Source organism: Armigeres subalbatus, chromosome 2 (genome assembly GCF_024139115.2).
Source record: "Armigeres subalbatus isolate Guangzhou_Male chromosome 2, GZ_Asu_2, whole genome shotgun sequence".
Lineage (NCBI taxonomy): Eukaryota > Metazoa > Arthropoda > Insecta > Diptera > Culicidae > Armigeres > Armigeres subalbatus.
Window position 1 is genome coordinate 44,726,861 of NC_085140.1, and position 21,766 is coordinate 44,748,626.

General features: G+C 31.4%; 1 protein-coding gene and 2 long non-coding RNA genes across 5 annotated transcripts in view; 2 read left to right on the forward strand and 1 right to left on the reverse strand.

The window, feature by feature from the left end:
* Positions 1 to 3,860: 3,860 nt before the first annotated feature.
* On the forward strand, positions 3,861 to 4,886 carry LOC134214335 (uncharacterized). Its single transcript, XR_009979739.1, has 3 exons — positions 3,861 to 4,019; positions 4,119 to 4,522; positions 4,626 to 4,886. It is a non-coding gene; the product is annotated as an uncharacterized LOC134214335 (long non-coding RNA).
* Positions 4,887 to 9,340: 4,454 nt separating this feature from the next.
* On the reverse strand, positions 9,341 to 10,178 carry LOC134214336 (uncharacterized). The gene is made up of 3 exons (XR_009979740.1): positions 10,073 to 10,178; positions 9,726 to 10,012; positions 9,341 to 9,664 (listed from the first exon to the last, which is right to left on the reverse strand). It is a non-coding gene; the product is annotated as an uncharacterized LOC134214336 (long non-coding RNA).
* Positions 10,179 to 10,479: 301 nt separating this feature from the next.
* LOC134218500 (tyrosine-protein phosphatase non-receptor type 4) overlaps positions 10,480 to 21,766 on the forward strand; it is a 34,984-nt gene continuing 23,697 nt past the window's right edge. Inside the window, exon 1 of one of the 3 annotated variants that reach the window (XM_062697594.1) lies at positions 10,480 to 11,107. The gene's annotated coding sequence lies outside the window, so the exon portion shown is untranslated. The remainder of the gene's footprint in view (positions 11,108 to 21,766) is intronic. The other 2 variants (XM_062697595.1, XM_062697596.1) reach the window with 2 other exon arrangements.

A 21,766-nucleotide genomic window follows, 5' to 3' on the forward strand; every position in this document is an offset into this window, starting at 1 on the left:
GTTCCGGAATCCAGCATCAAAAAGACTGATAAGCTCTGATACCAAACTTTGTATGGCACTCGTCCACATCCAAGAAAATCCTATGGTTTCGGATCCGTACGTCAAACAAAAGGTTCCGGATCCCACAATTGAGTATACGATGGATTAGTGCCACTTCCTCGGCCACTACCAAGCCAATTACTGTATGATACACGGACCATCTGAATCGAGCTGGACAAAATTGCTGCGATTCCGGATCACCTGTGTAGGAATGTGTAGGATAACATCGGCTTTGCATGGCGAAAGGAACAACCGGAACAAACTGCTAGGGCAATTTAATCTGTTATTAAAGATTTCCTTTGCTACAACAGTGTTTGCTGAGAAACCGAAGAATTCCGACGCTTCCTAAAAAAACGAAACAATACCACAATTATTCAATGGAATGAATGCTCCACTGTAGTTTCTATCCATACTCACTATTTGAATATAATGTTACTCGTTTGCAAGAATCACAGTCGTAGCTATAATAACTTATAAAACAAAAAACAGGACTTATTGCTCACAAAACTATCAGTAAATGATTTTCTTTGTCTAATCTGCTTTACAACTGATTTCAAAATGGTGAAAACTATCGCGCTAGCAATAGCACCAAGCAACCGAAAATCATAAAGACGACAAATGAATGACAAACGTTGTGGGGCAGGCTCAAATCATCTTTCATCCGCGCTTGGGATTACAGGTGTTAACAAATCAAAACACAGTCATCTCAATAGGGGATGATTCGCTTTCGGTTACAGGAAAGTGAAGCATGCGGTGATTTTCGTCATATGAAAACAAAACGATGTCTTCCGGGGACAGTGTGGATGACAATTCCTTCATTACGAGGATGATGATTGGGTTCAGTGTACACCGCAAAAACGAAAACGACATGAAATAAATAAATCAAGCATAATTTTTCATAACGACGTATGTAACAATTATGAGGATTCGAGAAATCCTTTGCACAAAGTTGGCAAAACTTTTTCTAAAACTGTTTTAAAACCAAATCTTTTTTCAATACTTTTTTCCGCTGGCATGCATCATTACATGACACGTAATAAGCGTGCTTCACAGCAAAGCTCAGTTCATTCAAATTCACTGTGAAAAACGATAAAATTATACATACACCGGTATGCTACACGTACGTCGGTGTACATTGGTCGGTTTTCCATAGTTGCACGATTGACGCAACTGCAGTTTTGTTTTGTTTTGCTTTTTTTGTTACATAGGTCGCTCTCAGTTCCCATATGTTAAAGCGACGTATGTAACAGTGAGGCTTCAAAAATAGAAATTTTTACATACGTCGATTCGCAAAAAGATCGAATTAAAGAATTTTAAGATCTGAAATCAGTAAAATCGATGCGTATTATATAAAGCCGCGTGTGATTGTCACGTTGTATTAAAAACCCCGTTTTGTTTACTTTTGTTACATACGTCGTTATGAAAAATTTTGCTTGAAATACTAAATAGCTTAAAAGTCTCGCTTAACTTTTCAAAAGGACCTAAGTAACATTTTTTCATGAATTAATTTGAATGGCGCAATCAACAGAACAACATGAAAGCTTTTGATTGCAGTACTCAAATTAATTCATGAAAAAAATGTTACTTAGGTCCTTTTGAAAAGTTAAGTGAGAAGTCATTCTAAATGGCTATTCGCCTGGTTGACCCCAAACTCCCAAACTCGTATTCGATATAATAATACCGGGATAGTATAACTTTGAGAAAATCGTTCTGTAGTATAAGTTGGTTGTATAATTGTTTAGATTATTTTGGAATTGGCTGTGGTTTGTAGGTTATGTTCGTTTGTTTTTATCGTTGTCCTTTTTCAATACAATAATTAAAATCAAAATCACAATAAAAGTCTCGATAAAAGTAATTTATTATCTTTATTTATTGAAAGAAAAGATATTTTAGTTACTAGATAAAGATTGTCGCTACTGTTCCCTTTGTTCTGCTGTCCGAAACATGTGTGGTACATACCTGTCAAATCGTATGGATTTTCCTTCTTTGACATTTAGCTCCCCTATCCTCGCCAGCAAAAGATGTTCCGGACAGCGACGACAGCGACAATCTTTATCTAGTAACTAAAATATCTTTTATTGAAAGCCATGATTTTTCTGATCGGTGAAATTTAGATTTTGTACCACCATGCGTCTACCAGGGCCTCATTCCTTATGTACACTTTCGGCATTGGCCGTTTTCCGGGGTGGTTCTGGTCGTTGATGCTTGTGATACGTTGGACCCACTTATGGAGGAGCCGGAACCTCACTGACTACTTCGACTGAAAGTGAATGCATGCGGCCGGATTTAGTGCTTAATGCTATGGAATGTAAAAATAGATGATTTTTTACAATTCTATAAAAAATAAACACGAGAGTGTCCATTATAGGAATATTTTGGAGGGTCCATAATAGGGAAGAAGAACGTCCCGAAACGAAACATGAAAATCAAATGAAGTGTCGACTATAGGGAACCAATTTCCTATTATGGACCCCCAGGGGGTCTACTATAGGGCAAATTTAGTCCGACTTTACAATGTAAATTTCAAAGAATAACGTCGAGTATTTGAGCGTTTTATGTATGTATCGTGAAGAGGAGATGCAGAGCTTGATATTAGATATCACGCAAAAAAAATATTTTGAAAATTTCCACTCCTTACGCCAGGAAGAGCAAAATTTCGCTACTAGGGGGTCCACTATTGGGCATTTTACCCTATTTATGTGATTTAGAAACATTTTAGATTTCTCGAATATTCTTAATATCAAGAAATATCAACAATTTTCGTACAGTGCATGCCATTTTGAAGCTTCCGACACTCAGTCTGCTTCTTCTTCTTTGCTCCGCAAAATTAGAATTTTTCTCTTTTCTCGCAATAACGAGTCGTCGGATTAACGAGAGCAGGATGAGCGGGGATACATAGAAAATTTTGTTCGGAAAAACAACCGATTATATATGTTAATTATACATATTTAACCGTCCATTAACCAAAAATGGTCATTTCGCCGTTTAAGGAAGCCTCACACCTTGAGAATTTGATCCACGGATTTTTTCCCCATTAGGGTCTCTCCGACATTTCCCACCAACACGAACGCAGGTTCGTGGTTGCAAACAATCCCATTTGATTTTGCCGTGACAGCTGCTCGTGGTTGCAAACAAACCGAGTAAAAGTGTGAGTGAAACGTGCGTGTACGTACACGATCGCTGAAAGCCTTATGCATTTTTGCATATGCGATGTTTTCGGGATTTGGATACGGAATATCAAAATCCCGGCCCCATTTAAAATGCACGAGGACCAAAATCCGCCGGAAAATTTTCCCGAGGTGTAAGGTAGCCTTAAAGGTAGCCTCACACCTCGGAAATTTGAGCCGCGGATTTTATCCCCATGTATGTTTATACATATGCGATGTTTTCGGAATTTGGACCCGGAAAATCAAAATCCCGGACCCATTTAAAATGCACGGGAAATCCGGCGGAAAATTTTCCCGAGATGTAAGGTGGCCTTAACATCTTTTTTTTTGTGACGTAACTTTTGGACGCCTTCGCCTTACCCAGCAAGGAAGGTTACTCTAACATGAGCATAATGTGCATCTATCCTGTTAGATAGTTACACTAACATTCTCACTAACAGTTAGGGTAAAGTGAGGCTAAAGTTACGCTAGAATGACACACTTTTGTTAGGTATGTTTATGATTCGTGCATAATTTCATCTAACATGTTACTCTTACGTTAGATGAACGTTATGTATGTTTTTCTTTGGCCGGTTAGGCAGCGGTTAGGGTTGTTTCAAGAGGGATTTTCGGGATTTTCATGCTGATTTATTTACATCCAGTTGTCATCAGAGGCAGATAAGTACATAAAGTACATAACTGCCTCCAATGACAGTTGGATGTAAATGAAATATAAATAAACATCTTCGGGGCCTTCGGAGACTTTTTCCCCTTTCATAATTATTTCATATTTAACATATATGTATTTGCTATTGTACATCGAATCAGACAAAGGTAAGTTATATTAAATTAAATTTGTTGGCATTGAAATTGTAGACGATCCAGAGCCGAGAATTTCGTCCGAGAACTAAAAAAACATCTTGCCCTTTTCAGGTTTGCACTGCCGCAATGTCACCTTTCAGCTCTGAACAGTCTTCGTCGTCTGGCCACTTCAGGAAGTTCAGGAAGACATGATGAGACTCGAATACGGAATGCGTATAGCCGTGTGTATTTGTTCCGCGTCCCTGGAGGTACTTTCCGCATACCAAACAGGCATAGACGTTAATCCGGATTAGAGTCGAGACCGGCTGCTCAAAGTCGAAAACCAACGGCACTTTAGATTTGATTCTTCTGGCATTATCTTCTTAGTCATCGGAACCAATGTCCTCAAGTTTTGGCTTCTTAGCTGACGAGGTTTTTGACGATGGTGCTGAAATGGATCGAATGCCATTTCAAGGACATCAAGCAAAGCAGCATCGACGAGTTTGCAGAAGATACAATTTGTGATCCTAGCAAAGGTAAGTAAGTCATTTGCAGTCTGCGATGGCTGTCCATTACATTGCGGCATTTTTGTCGATGCGAATCCTTCCGAGAACTTAACAATCGTCTTGTCCTTTTCAGGTTTGCACTGCCGCCTTTCGGCTCGGAACAGTCTTCGTCATCTGACAATATCCAAGGGTATGAGAGCAGGAACAAAGGCTACGGAAATGTCGATCCGTCCGATACACGAAAATGCTTTGCAATTTTCAGATAGCACACACTACGGCCATCCATCCGATGCGGCCTTTTGCTTTCGGTTAAAATTTAGGAATAGGAATATGCATTGCAATAGACATTAAGCATAAATAGAATTTATGTACTAAATGAAAAAATCAAAATTAACGTAATGGAGTTCTTATTAGTAATTCTCCGAAAGTTTCAATGGCCCAAAAATTTCTTCAGAAAATTGTTTGAAAATCCTCCAAGGGTTAATCTGGCCATTCCTTCAAAAGTTTCTCTGAAAATTTATCTAGGGGTTCCCAAATTCCACCAGAAGTTGCCCAGAAAATTCCTACAAAAGTTCGTCCGATAACATCTCTCGAAGTTCCTGATAATTTCTCCAGAGATACCCTTGAATATTCTTTCCATTCTTCTGGGAATACCTCTAGGAGTTGCATTACAATTTCCTCGAACAACTTTTTTGAGAATACATCCAGGAGTTCCTCTGGGACTTTTTTCAGGAGTTTCTCTAGGAATTTCTCCAAAAGTTTTTCTGGAAAATCCTCCAGGTGTCCATATAAAAAATCCTTCATGAGCTCCCCTGATAATTCTTGCAGAAGTTCTGCTTAAAATTCCTCCAGTAGTTCCTCTTGGCATTCCTCTGGGAATTCCTCAAGGAGTTGCATTAGAACTCCAGGAACTTTTCTGGGAATTCAATCAGGAGTTCTATAAGAGCCTATAAGAATTTCGCCAGGAGTTCTTTTGGGAAAATCATTTTGAAATTAAAATTAAATTAAAATTAAATTAAAATTAAATTAAAATTAAATTAAAATTAAATTAAAATTAAATTAAAATTAAATTAAAATTAAATTAAAATTAAATTAAAATTAAATTAAAATTAAATTAAAATTAAATTAAAATTAAATTAAAATTAAATTAAAATTAAATCAAACTTAAACTAAAATTAAATTAAAATTAAATTAAAATTTAATTAAAATTAAATTAAAATTAAATTAAAATTACATTAAAATTAAATTTAAATTAAATTAAAATTATATCAAAATTAAATTAAAATTGAAATTAAAATTAAATTAAATTAAAACTAAATTAAACTTAAATTAAAGGTAAATTAAAATTAAATTAAAATTAAATTAAAATTAAATTAAAATTAAATTAAAATTAAAATTAAAATTAAATTAAAATTAAATTAAAATTAAATTAAAATTAAATTAAAATTAAATTAAAATTAAATTAAAATTAAATTAAAATTAAATTAAAATTAAATTAAAATTAAATTAAAATTAAATTAAAATTAAATTAAAATTAAATTAAAATTAAATTAAAATTAAATTAAAATTAAATTAAAATTAAATTAAAATTAAATTAAAATTAAATTAAAATTAAATTAAAATTAAATTAAAATTAAATTAAAAATTAAATTAAAATTAAATTAAAATTAAATTAAAATTAAATTAAAATTAAATTAAAATTAAATTAAAATTAAATTAAAATTAAATTAAAATTAAATTAAAATTAAATTAAAATTAAATTAAAATTAAATTAAAATTAAATTAAAATTAAATTAAAATTAAATTAAAATTAAATTAAAATTAAATTAAAATTAAATTAAAATTAAATTAAAATTAAATTAAAATTAAATTAAAATTAAATTAAAAATTAAATTAAAATTAAATTAAAATTAAATTAAAATTAAATTAAAATTAAATTAAAATTAAATTAAAATTAAATTAAAATTAAATTAAAATTAAATTAAAATTAAATTAAAATTAAATTAAAATTAAATTAAAATTAAATTAAAATTAAATTAAAATTAAATTAAAATTAAATTAAAATTAAATTAAAATTAAATTAAAATTAAATTAAAATTAAATTAAAATTAAATTAAAATTAAATTAAAATTAAATTAAAATTAAATTAAAATTAAATTAAAATTAAATTAAAATTAAATTAAAATTAAATTAAAATTAAATTAAAATTAAATTAAAATTAAATTAAAATTAAATTAAAATTAAATTAAAATTAAATTAAAATTAAATTAAAATTAAATTAAAATTAAATTAAAATTAAATTAAAATTAAATTAAAATTAAATTAAAATTAAATTAAAATTAAATTAAAATTAAATTAAAATTAAATTAAAATTAAATTAAAATTAAATTAAAATTAAATTAAAATTAAAATCACAATTTAAATTAGAATAAAATTAAAAATTAAAATAAAATTAAATTAAAATTAAATTAAAATTAAATTAAAATTAAATTAAAATTAAATTAAAATTAAATTAAAATTAAATTAAAATTAAATTAAAATTAAATTAAAATTAAATTAAAATTAAATTAAAATTAAATTAAAATTAAATTAAAATTAAATTAAAATTAAAATTAAAATTAAATTAAAATTAAATTAAAATTAAATTAAAATTAAATTAAAATTAAATTAAAATTAAATTAAAATTAAATTAAAATTAAATTAAAATTAAATTAAAATTAAATTAAAAATTAAATTAAAATTAAATTAAAATTAAATTAAAATTAAATTAAAATTAAATTAAAATTAAATTAAAATTAAATTAAAATTAAATTAAAATTAAATTAAAATTGAAATTAAAATTAAATTAAAATTAAATTAAAATTAAATTAAAAATTAAATTAAAATTAAATTAAAATTAAATTAAAATTAAATTAAAATTAAATTAAAATTAAATTAAAATTAAATTAAAATTAAATTAAAATTAAATTAAAATTAAATTAAAATTAAATTAAAATTAAATTAAAATTAAATTAAAATTAAATTAAAATTAAATTAAAATTAAATTAAAATTAAATTAAAATTAAATTAAAATTAAATTAAATTAAAATTAAATTAAAAATTAAATTAAAATTAAATTAAAATTAAATTAAAATTAAATTAAAATTAAATTAAAATTAAATTAAAATTAAATTAAAATTAAATTAAAAATTAAATTAAAATAAAATTAAAATTAAATTAAAATTAAATTAAATTAAATTAAAATTAAAATTAAAATTAAAATTAAATTAAATTAAAATTAAATTAAAATTAAATTAAAATTAAATTAAAATTAAATTAAAATTAAATTAAAATTAAATTAAAATTAAATTAAAATTAAATTAAAATTAAATTAAAATTAAATTAAAATTAAATTAAAATTAAATTAAAATTAAATTAAAATTAAATTAAAATTAAATTAAAATTAAATTAAAATTAAATTAAAATTAAATTAAAATTAAATTAAAATTAAATTAAAATTAAATTAAAATTAAATTAAAAATTAAATTAAAATTAAATTAAAATTAAATTAAAATTAAATTAAAATTAAATTAAAATTAAATTAAAATTAAATTAAAATTAAATTAAAATTAAATTAAAATTAAATTAAAATTAAATTAAAATTAAATTAAAATTAAATTAAAATTAAATTAAAATTAAATTAAAATTAAATTAAAATTAAATTAAAATTAAAATTAAAATTAAATTAAAATTAAATTAAAATTAAATTAAAATTAAATTAAAATTAAATTAAAATTAAATTAAAATTAAATTAAAATTAAATTAAAATTAAATTAAAATTAAATTAAAATTAAATTAAAATTAAATTAAAATTAAATTTAAATTAAATTAAAATTAAATTTAAATTAAATTTAAATTAAATTAAAATTAAATTAAAATTAAATTAAAATTAAATTAAAATTAAATTAAAATTAAATTAAAATTAAATTAAAATTAAATTAAAATTAAATTAAAAAATAAATTAAAATTAAATTAAAATTAAATTAAAATTAAATTAAAATTAAATTAAAATTAAATTAAAATTAAATTAAAATTAAATTAAAATTAAATTAAAATTAAATTAAAATTAAATTAATGATTTAAATTAAAATTAAATTAAAATTAAATTAAAATTAAATTAAAATTAAATTAAAATTAAATTAAAATTAAATTAAAATTAAATTAAAATTAAATTAAAATTAAATTAAAATTAAATTAAAATTAAATTAAAATTAAATTAAAATTAAATTAAAAATTAAATAAAAATAAAATTAAAATTAAATTAAAATTAAATTAAAATTAAATTAAAATTAAATTAAAATTAAATTAAAATTAAATTAAAATTAAATTAAAATTAAATTAAAATTAAATTAAAATTAAATTAAAATTAAATTAAAATTAAATTAAAATTAAATTAAAATTAAATTAAAATTAAATTAAAATTAAATTAAAATTAAATTAAAATTAAATTAAAATTAAATTAAAATTAAATTAAAATTAAATTAAAATTAAATTAAAATTAAATTAAAATTAAATTAAAATTAAATTAAAATTAAATTAAAATTAAATTAAAATTAAATTAAAATTAAATTAAAAATTAAATTAAAATTAAATTAAAATTAAATTAAAATTAAATTAAAATTAAATTAAAATTAAATTAAAATTAAATTAAAATTAAATTAAAATTAAATTAAAATTAAATTAAAATTAAATTAAAATTAAATTAAAATTAAATTAAAATTAAATTAAAATTAAATTAAAGCTCCTCCGAATGTTTTCTAGAAATTCCTCCAAATTTTCTTCCAGAAATTACTCCGGAGGTTCTCTAGGAATTCCTTCGGAAGTTCCATCAGGAAGTTCCTCCAGGAATTCCAACGAAAAATTAAATAGTTCGATATGTATGTACTGTTGTTTCAAACTAGAGTTTGATCAAATGTTTTCTAACTCGGAAAACCTAGAATCCCTATACTAAATCGTTTTGATCATGTTTTCCGTTCGGATTCAAATGAGCTCATCCCTTTTTTTACAATAGATATCATCCTGCATCCACATATTCCTAGCGATGAATTAAAGTCCATGATTTTAAAATGCTTGTGTAGCACGGACACGGGTTGACTCATCCGATAATTATGCCGGCATCCATGTAAACATTGTCTGTAAAAGGCAAAATCTTTATGAAGTCAAACAACCACATGGACATCAACACAGAACTTACCTGACTAATTGCTGGTATCTTTTGTTCAAGGGCTTTCAAACTGGTGCGGTTTTTCTCGCTGCAGCACATTCATTCTGGAGGCAGGCATCCACACGGCTTGGCATCCAGGCATCCAGACGCACAGCACTTGCTCAAAAAACTCCAGCGGCAGATCGATCAGCGGCGTACGGTTTATTCGAATCCGCATTCAAAATCGTTGGCAAATTTATCGCATCCGCCGTCAATAGATTTTTCCGATGATTTTTCCAAGTGCCGCAACCACATTGATGCCGGAATCCATACGGCCTCTGTAAATGATAAAGTTCTTGGCAATTATTTTTTTTTATGAAAATAAAAACAAAACTTACCCGGTACGGCACGAGTCATCGGAAGAAGCGCATCCTGACCGCGGACCAGACGTTTCGTTTCAGGACCTGTTCGGGAGCTTCGAGATTTTTTCATCTCCGCTTTTTTCAACAACCCAGCATTGCGGCTGATACAAAAGCAAACCGTCAAAATCGAAAATAGACACGTACGAATACTATTGCAACAGCATAAAATCATAAAAATGGTTATGTATTTGCACCGCAACATAACTAACATCCCCTAATTAGTTTCTAACGTCGAACTGATTGTTTGCTGGGTAAATACTAAAATGAACTTCATCGATTATTGCGTACTGTGAATGAATACCCTTCGGCACGACCGACCCTGAATTCAAGTGTCATTCTAATCCGTCAATTTCCCGTCATTCGCACAAACACCAAAAAACGAAGAGGAAAATCCCAGTCCGGCTGCTTCTCTGTTCGGTCTTCGTCTTTCTGCCAGTGAACGCTTTCGGTCGGCTAGTGGTCATTGTTTTTCGCGGAATTTTCCCCGAAAAAGTGCATTTTTCTTTGCTAAATTTGCGTCAAACTGCGCTCCATTGTCCCGGTATTCGGTTAGCAGTGTTGCTTCGCGATATTTTGTTGGTTTCGAGTGCTTTTTCGGCATTTTTCACTACATCCTGTGTCTGCTTTTGCTGAGTGCTTATTTTTTTCCTCGGTGCTTCAGTGGGTGCTGGCTGGTGGTGCAAACAGACGACGACGACGACGAGTGCTTAATCTCTCAAAGCTCCGGCGTCCTAAATCCCGTCGTTCTTTCTTCTTGCGTTGCGGTGCATTCAATCAGTGGTCCGTTGTTCCCGAAACGACGACAAAATAAAAGCAGTGCAAGTCCGTGGAAAAAAAACAAACAACGAGCTTTGCTACCTGTTAGTGCAACCAAGAGTGAGTGGAAGATTCTGATCTTGTGTTTTCCTTCGGTGCCTGTTGGAGTTTGTCGCAGTTTGGGATTAATCATCGCCATCCACGAATGATTCGAGCGGATTAAGTACGGCGTGACCATCCATTTAGTTTTGAACGGTAAGCAATAAAAAATATCTAAATTTCTTTTCACACATTTCACATATTTTTTAATCGCTCTGGATGATTGGAGCTACATAAAAGGGTCAAGTTTATCAATCAGAAGGGTCATGTCGATGTAAAAGTATGAGTAAAAATATCGATCCATGAGTTTTAACAAGAATGATGATGGGGATTTGTTTGCCCAGTAGATAAAAAATATTATTGACTCATTCTAGTATCGACATTTTATAGAAGGAGATCATGTTTTAAATTTTTGTTTACAGCCGATAAAAAAACTAATATTGTGTGCACCAATCCTCGTCTCAGTCTAATAATTCTTTCTATACATAAATCACCTAATGGAAATCTCAAAATGACCAGTTAAGAAAAACAACGCCACTCCATTTGTATAAATCCTTTTAACGTACTTTCAACATGCCTACAAATAACATCAATGGAATAAAAATTCAGGTCATTTTGAGCTGAAAAGCACAATATGTACTCAATCTTATAGCTGGGATTCGAGATTTTGCTTCTCAGACATGGCCATGAATATTAGCGTTGGCGTTATAATTATGTTCGGGGGTGTACTGTAGAGCAATGTTGTAAACTAATGCACCATATTAGAATCACTTTAAACTTAAAAAGCGCAGTACTTATATGAATTGTTGCATGAAGTGTGGTTGAATTCAGCAAAAATTTACTTCTCCATAGTAATGATAGCTGTAGTTAAAAATTCCTGAGATACATACACGGAATTTAGGGGTCGTTCACTAATTATGTAAGCACATATGGGGGAGGGGGTCTGTAATTTTTTAACTCTTCATATAAACAAACCTAATTTGTATGGAAAAAATCTTACAAGGAGGAAGGGGTTTCCGAAAAACCAAGAAAAATGCTTGCGTAATTATTAAACGGTCCCTTAGACAAACAGTTTGAGATAGGCAAAATTTTCGATATTCAGATTGGTATAATTTTGCATACAATAATCCGGAACCATGTCCTTATACTTAATCACGCATCGGTCCACCGGCACCGGAGATGTTTCGGGTTTTCCGAGGGTATGTTAAAAAGGCAGTTTTTTCTACTGTTTCAATATTATGTGGCGTTTATTTTCATCATGTTTTATGGTTTTCCCAGAAACTAAAAACTAATGTATCGACCAATGCTGGCAGCATATACAGAATTCGTCAGGAAAACGCAGAGATATGATCAATTCCGTAAAAAGGGTCGAAAGTTACATCGGCCATACATCCTGAACCGATGTAACTTTTGCAGAACATCCGGAGCGTGTTTTAAATTGGTTAGCGAGTCTTTCAGCTCTCCGGTCCTCAAAATGTATCTTGAATATACAAGTTTTAAACAAAGTTATGCTTATTGGAATTTTGACAAAATTTTGCTCATCTCGATCTATTTGTCGAACCTTGTATATAAAGGAATTTTTATTATTAATTATAATTCACTTTAAGGACTTACTTCTAATGATCTTAATGTCTACAAATTCCTCTGAACTAGGAGATAGTCTTCTTCTTCTGCTTCTTCTTTTTATTGACACTACATTCTCCACTAGGACATTCTCGACTCGCAGCTTAGTGCTCATCAAGCACAGGGTTGTTACGACTACGCGGATTTCGTGATTTTCGCGAATTAGACTTCACGAGGATTTGGCGTGGATTTAGTTTTAGATGAAAATTTATTAAATTAAATATCGTATCTTTTATCAGGGTGTCGACTACCTGGAAAAACCTGGAAAGTCAGGGAAAGTCAGGGAATTTCATTTTGGACCTGGAATGTCAGGGAAAGTCAGGGAATTTTGATTGAGGTCAGGGAAAAAATCACAAACCCAATATTGAAAATTTATAGTGATTTTTTTTATTTCTAGCAATGTATACTAAACTAAGGACACTTATGACATTGAAACTCTGAATCAATTTTAATCTATTGAAAAGGGACCGATAAAAGTACTGAAACATCGGATCAGAATTAATATTGCGCTTTAGCTGATCATCAGACTGCATAGCCGATAAACAATACTCCGAGGCAGTTATATTCGACAACCACCTCCACTATTAAGCTATAAAGCTTTTTTTTGTGGTTGTTGGCAGTCTGTAGACTAAAAGTCTACTACGAGGCCTTTTCATGTTCCCCATGGTAATCGAGTTTGTTTCTATTAATCTCTAAGCAATAACAGAGGTTCAAAGCCACGTTGCCCAAATGGTCACTGTTGAGACCTGATCCAATTTTTTTAAAGTCCCCTTCAATATTTTAGATTATTTAGTTTGAGTGGTTTTGTGTCGGAGTCGTTTTGAATTGTTTGCAGTTTCCTTATTAGTAGCGTTTGAGTCATGTTCCCATCAAGCAAAATAAGTTCTGAAAATTTAAAAACTTTATCTTTTATCTTTTATATCTCTTTCAGAACTATCTAGATATTCATAATATTGTTTTATAGTAATAACTCCTTCTTTGAAAATTGCTCATTCTTCAACTTTAATTGATTAGATGAGTGCGTCATTTCTGCTTGAAGTTAAATGCATTTCATAAATTCTTTTGGAATACACCCAACTTGTTATCAACTTGTTCTTGATAGACCTTTTGCCTTTTTCGACGTGTTGTCCTTTTCGACCTTTTGTCCCTTTCGACCTTGTGTCCTTTTGGACCTTCTAACGTTTTGTCTTTTCGGCCTTTTGTCTTTCGACCAATTGTCATAGATTCGAAGAAATTGGCCCTTAGAATATCGAGTAAGGGAGGTGTAGATTTACGAAGGGTACGTAGCATGCTAGATTCAAGGGACTTTGAACTTCATCCCGGAAGGGAAAATATCGAGTTACAGAACATCGAGTTGGGGAGAGTTTCCTGTACCGAAATTGGTAAAAGATACATTTTTACACTTAAAGTAAGTTAAATATCAAACTTTGGTTACCAAAGAGGTTGCAAATTTTACGCTACGGGCCTCTATTGGCCAGAGATGCCAGATTTGAAGACATGTCTTCAATTTAAAGACATTTGAATCTCTGTGAAGACATTTATTTCGTGAAGACATTTTGAAGACTTTTCAAAATATTTGAAGACTTATCTACTTATTTGAAGATACTTGAAGACAATCAATAAGCCAGCGAGAGAAAATATAATTTTATTTCTTAGTTATAAATTCTGCGACTTCTATACAGCCCTCCCGTCCTACTTAGTCACACTTGGTCGACAACTAAGAAGCTTTGCACAAATCCAAAAATTTATTGTGTGGATGTGAGCGTGTATTTGTGTACAAAGATATAGTTAAATGCTTTAAGATATCATCAATCGGGAGAGTCATTCCTTATAAAATTATGTTGATGTACTTATGATATAGAAAAAAATAATATATTGCGATCTATCCTGATGAATTTAAATTGCTGACTAGTAACCAACTCTAATTAAAAACCTAATATATCACATTACTTTCTGATGAAAATGTAACGCCCAAATGTTTGAAAACTATCTCGTGAAAGCAGTCGAAACTGAATCACCAAGGCAGGCGATACCAGTTCCGTAATGTGAAAAATTATTAAATGTAAGTTTGTTAGGCAGGCGATACCAGTTCCGTAATGGGAAAAATTATTAAATGTAAGTTTGTTACTATATCTTAGCTTTTCTAATTTCCACGTTAAATTTCGGACAGTTAGATGATGTTCAATTGATTTGTCGCCATTTCATCAATTTGGACGAGAGCTAAGACATGCTGAAAGCAGCAGTAAAACAAAGAGATTGAGCTGTTATGTAAATGGATCGTCTCAGTGGTTGGTAAAAATGTTTGAAAAACGCGTTGGAAGATGGGTGTCCGAAATTTCACGTAGACAGGCTTTAGTTCAGAACCGTTCAACAATCAATCAACTAGGAAGCTTGTTAAAAAAAATCGACGAATAGTATCTCTAAGGGCCGATGTCCACGTAGCGGTTTTGAACTTGCGTGCACGCAGCGTCCACGCAATTGCGGTAGGAAGTACCCAACATCAAATAGAATCATGCACACGCACTTGCGTTAACGCGGCTTCGACACGCGTCTCATTTGCGGCGAGAGCTACCGCAAAGTCATCGCAATTCCCCACAGGAACGCAGCGTGCACGCGAATATTTTTTTGACATTTCTCTATTTTTTTCCTTCCAACTAGATTTCTAATGGGAAAATCTGCAGAAAGAATCTGTCAGAGCGAAATCAAAACAAACAAAAATACTTCTCAAATCAGTTCATTTTGGTTTCGAAAATTAGTTAGCATATAACAAAAACTTTCAATTCTAACTTATTTAAATAATAGTACTAGTACGTTCAGAGCGGCAAGTTTTTCTTTCGTTTCTATGTTAATACCAGTAGTGATCAAAACACATTTGGAAAAAACTGACAAGCAACCATCCCAGGCTGGCGGATAGAGTTAAAGTCAACGAAAATATGTGCCCGATGGCCGATAGTGTAGTGACGTTGCTTGTACCAACTTTATCAGAATAAATTGATTTCCGAACAGACGGTGATGTGACAGTTTTGGACTGAATGACGGAGCAAAATTCAACCAACAAAGTGCATTCCGCGGGACCCTGTATGCACCAAGGCAGGCGATACCAGTTCCGTAATGAGAAAAATTATTAAATGTAAGTTTGTTAGGCAGGCGATACCAGTTCCGTAATGGGAAAAATTATTAAATGTAAGTTTGTTCCTATATCTTAGATTTTCTAATTTTCTATTGCTGATAGATGTACATGTTTTAAGGAATGTGAACGGAAGGATGTCGTCAAATAATGTGGATTGCAATTGCAAAAAATAAACGAGACCAAATGATGGGATGGACGCGAGCCACAGTAAGACTTCGGGATAAGTGCGACTCTTCTAGTGTTGTGGGCAACGCGATCGGTCCGTGTTGCAGTGGAGTGAAAATTTATATTGAGTACCTAATTTGTAGGAGCGGCTGGAGTATCTGACCAAAATGTTTAATGACTTTTTATTCCGGAACAAAATGATTCGTCCCTATTTAGCCGATAAATGGAACTAATAAAAAATCGTACCCCAAACGCAAAAGATGATCGATTCAAGACAAAAACAATTAAATGCCTGGATCCACTATAATTCAAGATTAATCTCGCCGAATGATGTAATAAATTTAAGTTGGAAATAAAGAATAAAGAACATTATGAAATCGTAACAATATTTATTAATTATGAATGTAGAAAATATATTGGGATTAAGTAAAGCAATGCCAAATTTCTGCCTCTCTGTATTGAAAACGTGTTTTTGAACAATCGGATTGTGTGGCCCGATTTCAATTTCACAGGTCTACAATTAATTTCGAAAGTTTAAACTTTTCATTTTAGAAGTAATGGGTGACTTCTAAATCGACAGTGATTAATCTTTCTTCTTCTTCTTCTTCTTCTTATTGGCATTACATCCCCACACTGGGACAGAGCCGCCTTGCAGCTTAGTGTTCATTAAGCACTTCCACAGTTATTAACTGCGAGGTTTCTAAGCCAGGTTACCATTTTGCATTCGTATATCATGAGGCTAGCACGATGATACTTTTATGCCCAGGGAAGTCGAGACAATTTCCAATCCGAAAATTGCCTAGACCGGCACCGGGAATCGAACCCAGCCACCCTCAGCATGGTCTTGCTTTGTAGCCGCGCGTCTTACCGCACGGCTAAGGAGGGCCCCATCTTTCTACCCTCTACTAAATAGCATCACTGGAACTTTTTATTTTGGGATAATACTAAACTAAGTTACTTTCTCTAGTCTGCCATCATATAGGTATGTTAAAGCTCATGACATGTTTTCAATAGCACTACCCATTGATTCTTGTTCGGGGGCGATGAGCTTCATACAAATCAAAATCAAACTTTTTGTAATACAGCAACAGTTCGCTAACTGGGCGCGTTTTAACTGGACTGTTTTTTAACTGGGCGTTCGCTAACTGGGCCAAAGCCCAGTTAAAAAGCAGTTATCCGTCAAAAAACAACAACAAAGACTCGGTGACGAGGGGACTCTGAATGGTATATTCTTTAAGCTTCATGTAAAACACGATCACAACAATGCATCGCGAATTCCCTCGTCAGCCCAGTTAAAAAGCGGCGTTCGTTAACTGGGCTGGTGTTTCAGCCCAGTTAGCGAACGGATGCTGTACTTTAAATATTGCACGTTTGGTGTCTTTATGTGGATTGATAACTCGATTCATATTGGAAGAGAAAGGAAAATGACAGACTGACAACAGCTGGCAGTTGGATGAAATTTGGCGTGACAGATAGGTTTTACGGTAGAAGTTTTGCGGCAAATTACCGCTTGTCGTGTGCATTCCCAGCCTGATTCAACGCCGAGTAACGCTGCGTCAACGCAGCTTGAAAAACCGCTACGTGGACATCGGCCCTAAACAAGTTTCTGTAGGTAATGTTTTAAAATCATTTCGGGAACATCCATTTGATGATGGGCTTATACATTCATTGGTCGATCCTCACGTCCTTAGGTGCTCAAAATAATGGTCATGTAGAGAGAATGAAAGTGAATAAAAGCATCATATGGTCTACCTCATATACGTAGGTGGCGAAGGTCTCAATAAGACATTACTCGATATTCCATAATTATGCTTAGACGCAAGAGGCGGATAATGTTGTTATCAATGGTAATGTTTCAGTTTTAAATTCGCTGCTGATGTTTTTAAAACAATTTAATGGGGAAATATTCTGCTGTATCTATGATAATTTTGTCCAGAAATTACCTCAGAATTCTCACTGATAAGTAAAAAATCCCAAGGGATTTAAGAAATCTGTCTCGATAGTTTTTATCCTGGAACTCCTCGATAGATGTTCAGTAGATTTTTTCAAAAGCTTTGTTCCAAAAACTTGGTAGATTGTATGGTATTTACTCAAATTTGAATTGAATGTCTTCGTGAAGCAATCTATAAATTGAAGACGGTGTTCAAATAAATAATTCAGACCAAATTATTTACAGTATTGCAGTGGTTAGAATGTTTTGCTGGGCTTACTGTAAGTGCTGCATAGATTTATGTGAGCTTGTAGGGATTGATCCGTAACTAATTTTAGAAGTCTATAAACTCCACAGAGAGTGAATAAGAATGCTTACTCCGTAATCATACTTGAGAGCCAATGGAGGTTTCTCGATGTTCTCGACAATACCTAATACGTACGATTTTTTTACGGCATTAGAAGGATTTTTAGAAGCTTCTCCGACTGTTTGGAAGTTCAAAAGTCGTGTCAAAAGATACAAGAGTTCACACAAATTTCCAGAAAGATAATGAAAACTTCAACGATTTGAAGAAGTCCATCAGTTGTCTTAGATGTCTATATTGCGACTCCAAGGAGTTCGTGAGAATTCCTAATGGTGGATGAAGGAAAACTTATAACATTGATTGGAGCCAATTTTAGAAACCAGTAAAATCTAATTTTGGGCTGTTACGCCTTTTTCAAATGTTGGTCTAGAAATATGAAAATCTTTCAGGAGTTATGCGCATTTACTTGAATCTTTGTGAACGACCAGAATTACCTACGATATTCTACAAATCCTTAATGTTCTGTTTCTAGAAGTGATTAGGCTTCCAGTAGCTCAGGAACTCATATGGACTTAAATTATTCACACATGCAGAGATTTTATTCCGTTTCTAGGAATTAAAAAAACATTTCCCATATCTGGATTTTTTTGAGGAATGGTCTGGAAAATCAGGGAAAGTCAGGGAATTTTATTTTCAAATTTGAGTCGACACCCTGTTTATAATATACTTTTATTAATGTTTTTTATGAGCATGCCAAATGTGGCTATATTCACGATAGTAAAATGTTGTTGAAATAAAAGCCACCGTTTGGCGTCCATGCTTACACAATTTTTTGGATATTTCCAAGTCCTTATTGAAAGGCATGCATTTTACAAGTGTTATTGTGGAGGGACGTTACGTGTTGTAATTTTTAATAAATTTTTAAACATGACATTTACAAAACAAAACATTTCTAGACTAAAACATCAATACTGATTTTTTTTATCTCTTAAATTTCGTTATAATTCCGAGACATGTATTTGTTAGTTTCTGATTGATTTTTACTTTTATTTATTTTAATTTTACGACGAACCTTACCATCATTTTCACGAACTGGCTGTGTATATGTATAACCTTAACATCATTTCGCCAATATTCTTGGAGCGATGATCGCAAGAAATTCTGTAGAAAGAATCCGCAGGAGTTCCGCTTAAATTTACTAAAAAAAACAGACGAAGAGTTCGCTACAATTTACAAAATGGAAAATATGTCTCCAGGATTTATCAAAGTGATTTCCGCAGGAAAATGTAGAGGAATTTCTGCAGGTATTCTCGGAATATATCCCACAGAATATTCTGAGAAAACTTACTTAAATTTACGAAAACAATATCACGAATAAGTTTTTGCATTAACATGCAGGTTTCCGCAAGAATTCCACAGGTATTCTCAAAATAATTTTCCCAGAATCTCACAGGAGCAATTTCTGCAGTAGTTTTTTAGATTACCGAAGAAAATTCCAGAAGATCTTAGGAATTCGCGGAGAACTCTCTGCAAGATTTCCTGATTGAAAAATTCGTAAGACTTCCGTGTGGAATTTACACCCGGATGAATTTTTTTTTTGATGAATTTCAGGAAGAATTTTCGTCAATATTCTCGAAGCTTACCACTAAAATTCCAAAATGGTCCTTTGCAATTCCTTCCGAAGTGTTGCACATAATGTTTGTCCAAATCGTTGGAAAAATTTCCGCAAAAAATAATGGAGGAAGTTTTTACAAGAACTATAGAAGCAATCTCCTCACAAATTTCGAATTAATTTTCACACAATTTTGTGGAAGATTTTCTGCAAAAATTTCCGAATTGTTTTCTGCTAAAATATCTGAAAACCTTCCGTAGAAATTTCGCTTCAAACTTACCTAACCTGTCTTGTGAATAATTCCAACAAAGTTGCATGTTTTAATGTTTTAGGCTAAACTACAGGTTCGGAAGTTTCTTATTATTGTTATTCTTTGAATATAAATGGATTATGCGCCGAATTTTATAAAGTTTTCATTTCATACCCAATAATAGAACAAAACATGCCGAATTAGTTTGAAGTCTTCAGTGATATTTTATAAAACGCATAGAAGGTTCGGAATAGAATACTACAATAAGATATCGGCGAAGACGCCATCTTGTTTCCAATCGATCCGTCAAAAGCGGTTCCAATTCGACTTGCTTACATTTTTTATCCATAAGAAGCGATTCCGAGTTAGAAGTCCGAAGCGATCGGTTGTGTTTTTTATCGGTGACGAGCGAGTTTTTATTTTTCATTTTCGTGAAAAGTACGTTTTTCGGAAGATTAAACGGCGTTTGTTAAGAAAATTAACACTCAAGTGAAGTGAGAAAGGAAATTTTTAAAATAGTAATTAAGAAGCCCAGTTCAGTGATATTTTTCGGCTCCGGTGCCGACGCCATAGTGAATAAAGCCGTAGTGACATACAAAATGGCGGCCGCACGAAGTGCGTACGACAGAAAATAAGCGAGACAAAGAAAAGGGGAATATACGAAGAATCCAAGATGGTGGGCAATGAAAAAGACAACCATACTAACGGGAGGGAGAACAACTATCGAGGAACGCAAGAGAACTTTCAATACACGAAACAAGACGATGGATCCTACAGAGTAATGGTAGAGTTGAGCGACAACAAGGGAGGCGAGGTACGAATTAACAAGCTGTCTCTGGCACAGGTGTTACAGCGATTGATCGTGTACAAAGGTCGCATTACCGAGGTCAAACAGGCGGGGCGAAATAAGGTGATGGTTTATTTGAACAACTATCAGCTGGCTAATCGTCTAACAACGGATACAGACATTGACGAAGTAGAGTGTCAAGTCCTGCCACAAAGCATAGGAGGAAGCGCGCATATGCTAATCGAAATGGATCTGCGAAACGAAAACCTAAGGAAGAAGCAGTTTGTTAACAAGAAAAAGATAAACGAAGAAATGTAAAAATAAAAATTAAGGGATCAAATCAGGAGAATAACAAAAAAAAAAATACCAGAATCAACCAATTTCGGACATACTCAAAAGGACGTATGTGATTTTGTAAACAAAGATTCAAACGACAATTTGTCCAATCTGATGGCACTCCCACGCAAACCAACACCACCAACAGGTAGCCGAAGCCTCCCCCTATCTGTCTATGGTGATGGTTTGCGTGGGGGGGGCTATCAGACCGGACAAATCGACGTTTGAATCTTTGTTTACAAAATCACATACGTCCTTTTGAATAAGTACCCGAGAAATATACTCCAAAGGTTTGGTGGAACAAACAAGTCGAAGAAGCACGGAAAAATAAAAACGAAGCACTAAAGAACTTTAACGTAAATAGTTCGCCAGAAAATGCTATTACAGTGAAGAAAATGACAGCTATATTCACTAGATTCAAAAAAGAAGGAATACAAGAATCGATCAAGGATTTTGCAAATAGCATCGACCCATAGACAAGTTCTAAGGAACTGTGGAACAGGATCAGCAGATTAATAGGAAAGAAGATTAGAAAAGAGAACAACCTAGTACAAGAGGATGGTACAATGGCTGAGCGCGTCATGGACATGCACTATGGACCAAACAACGTAGACGTAGAAGCCTTCACTTCAGGACCTGTTTGCAATTACAACATCATGGATACCGAAAAATGGGAAA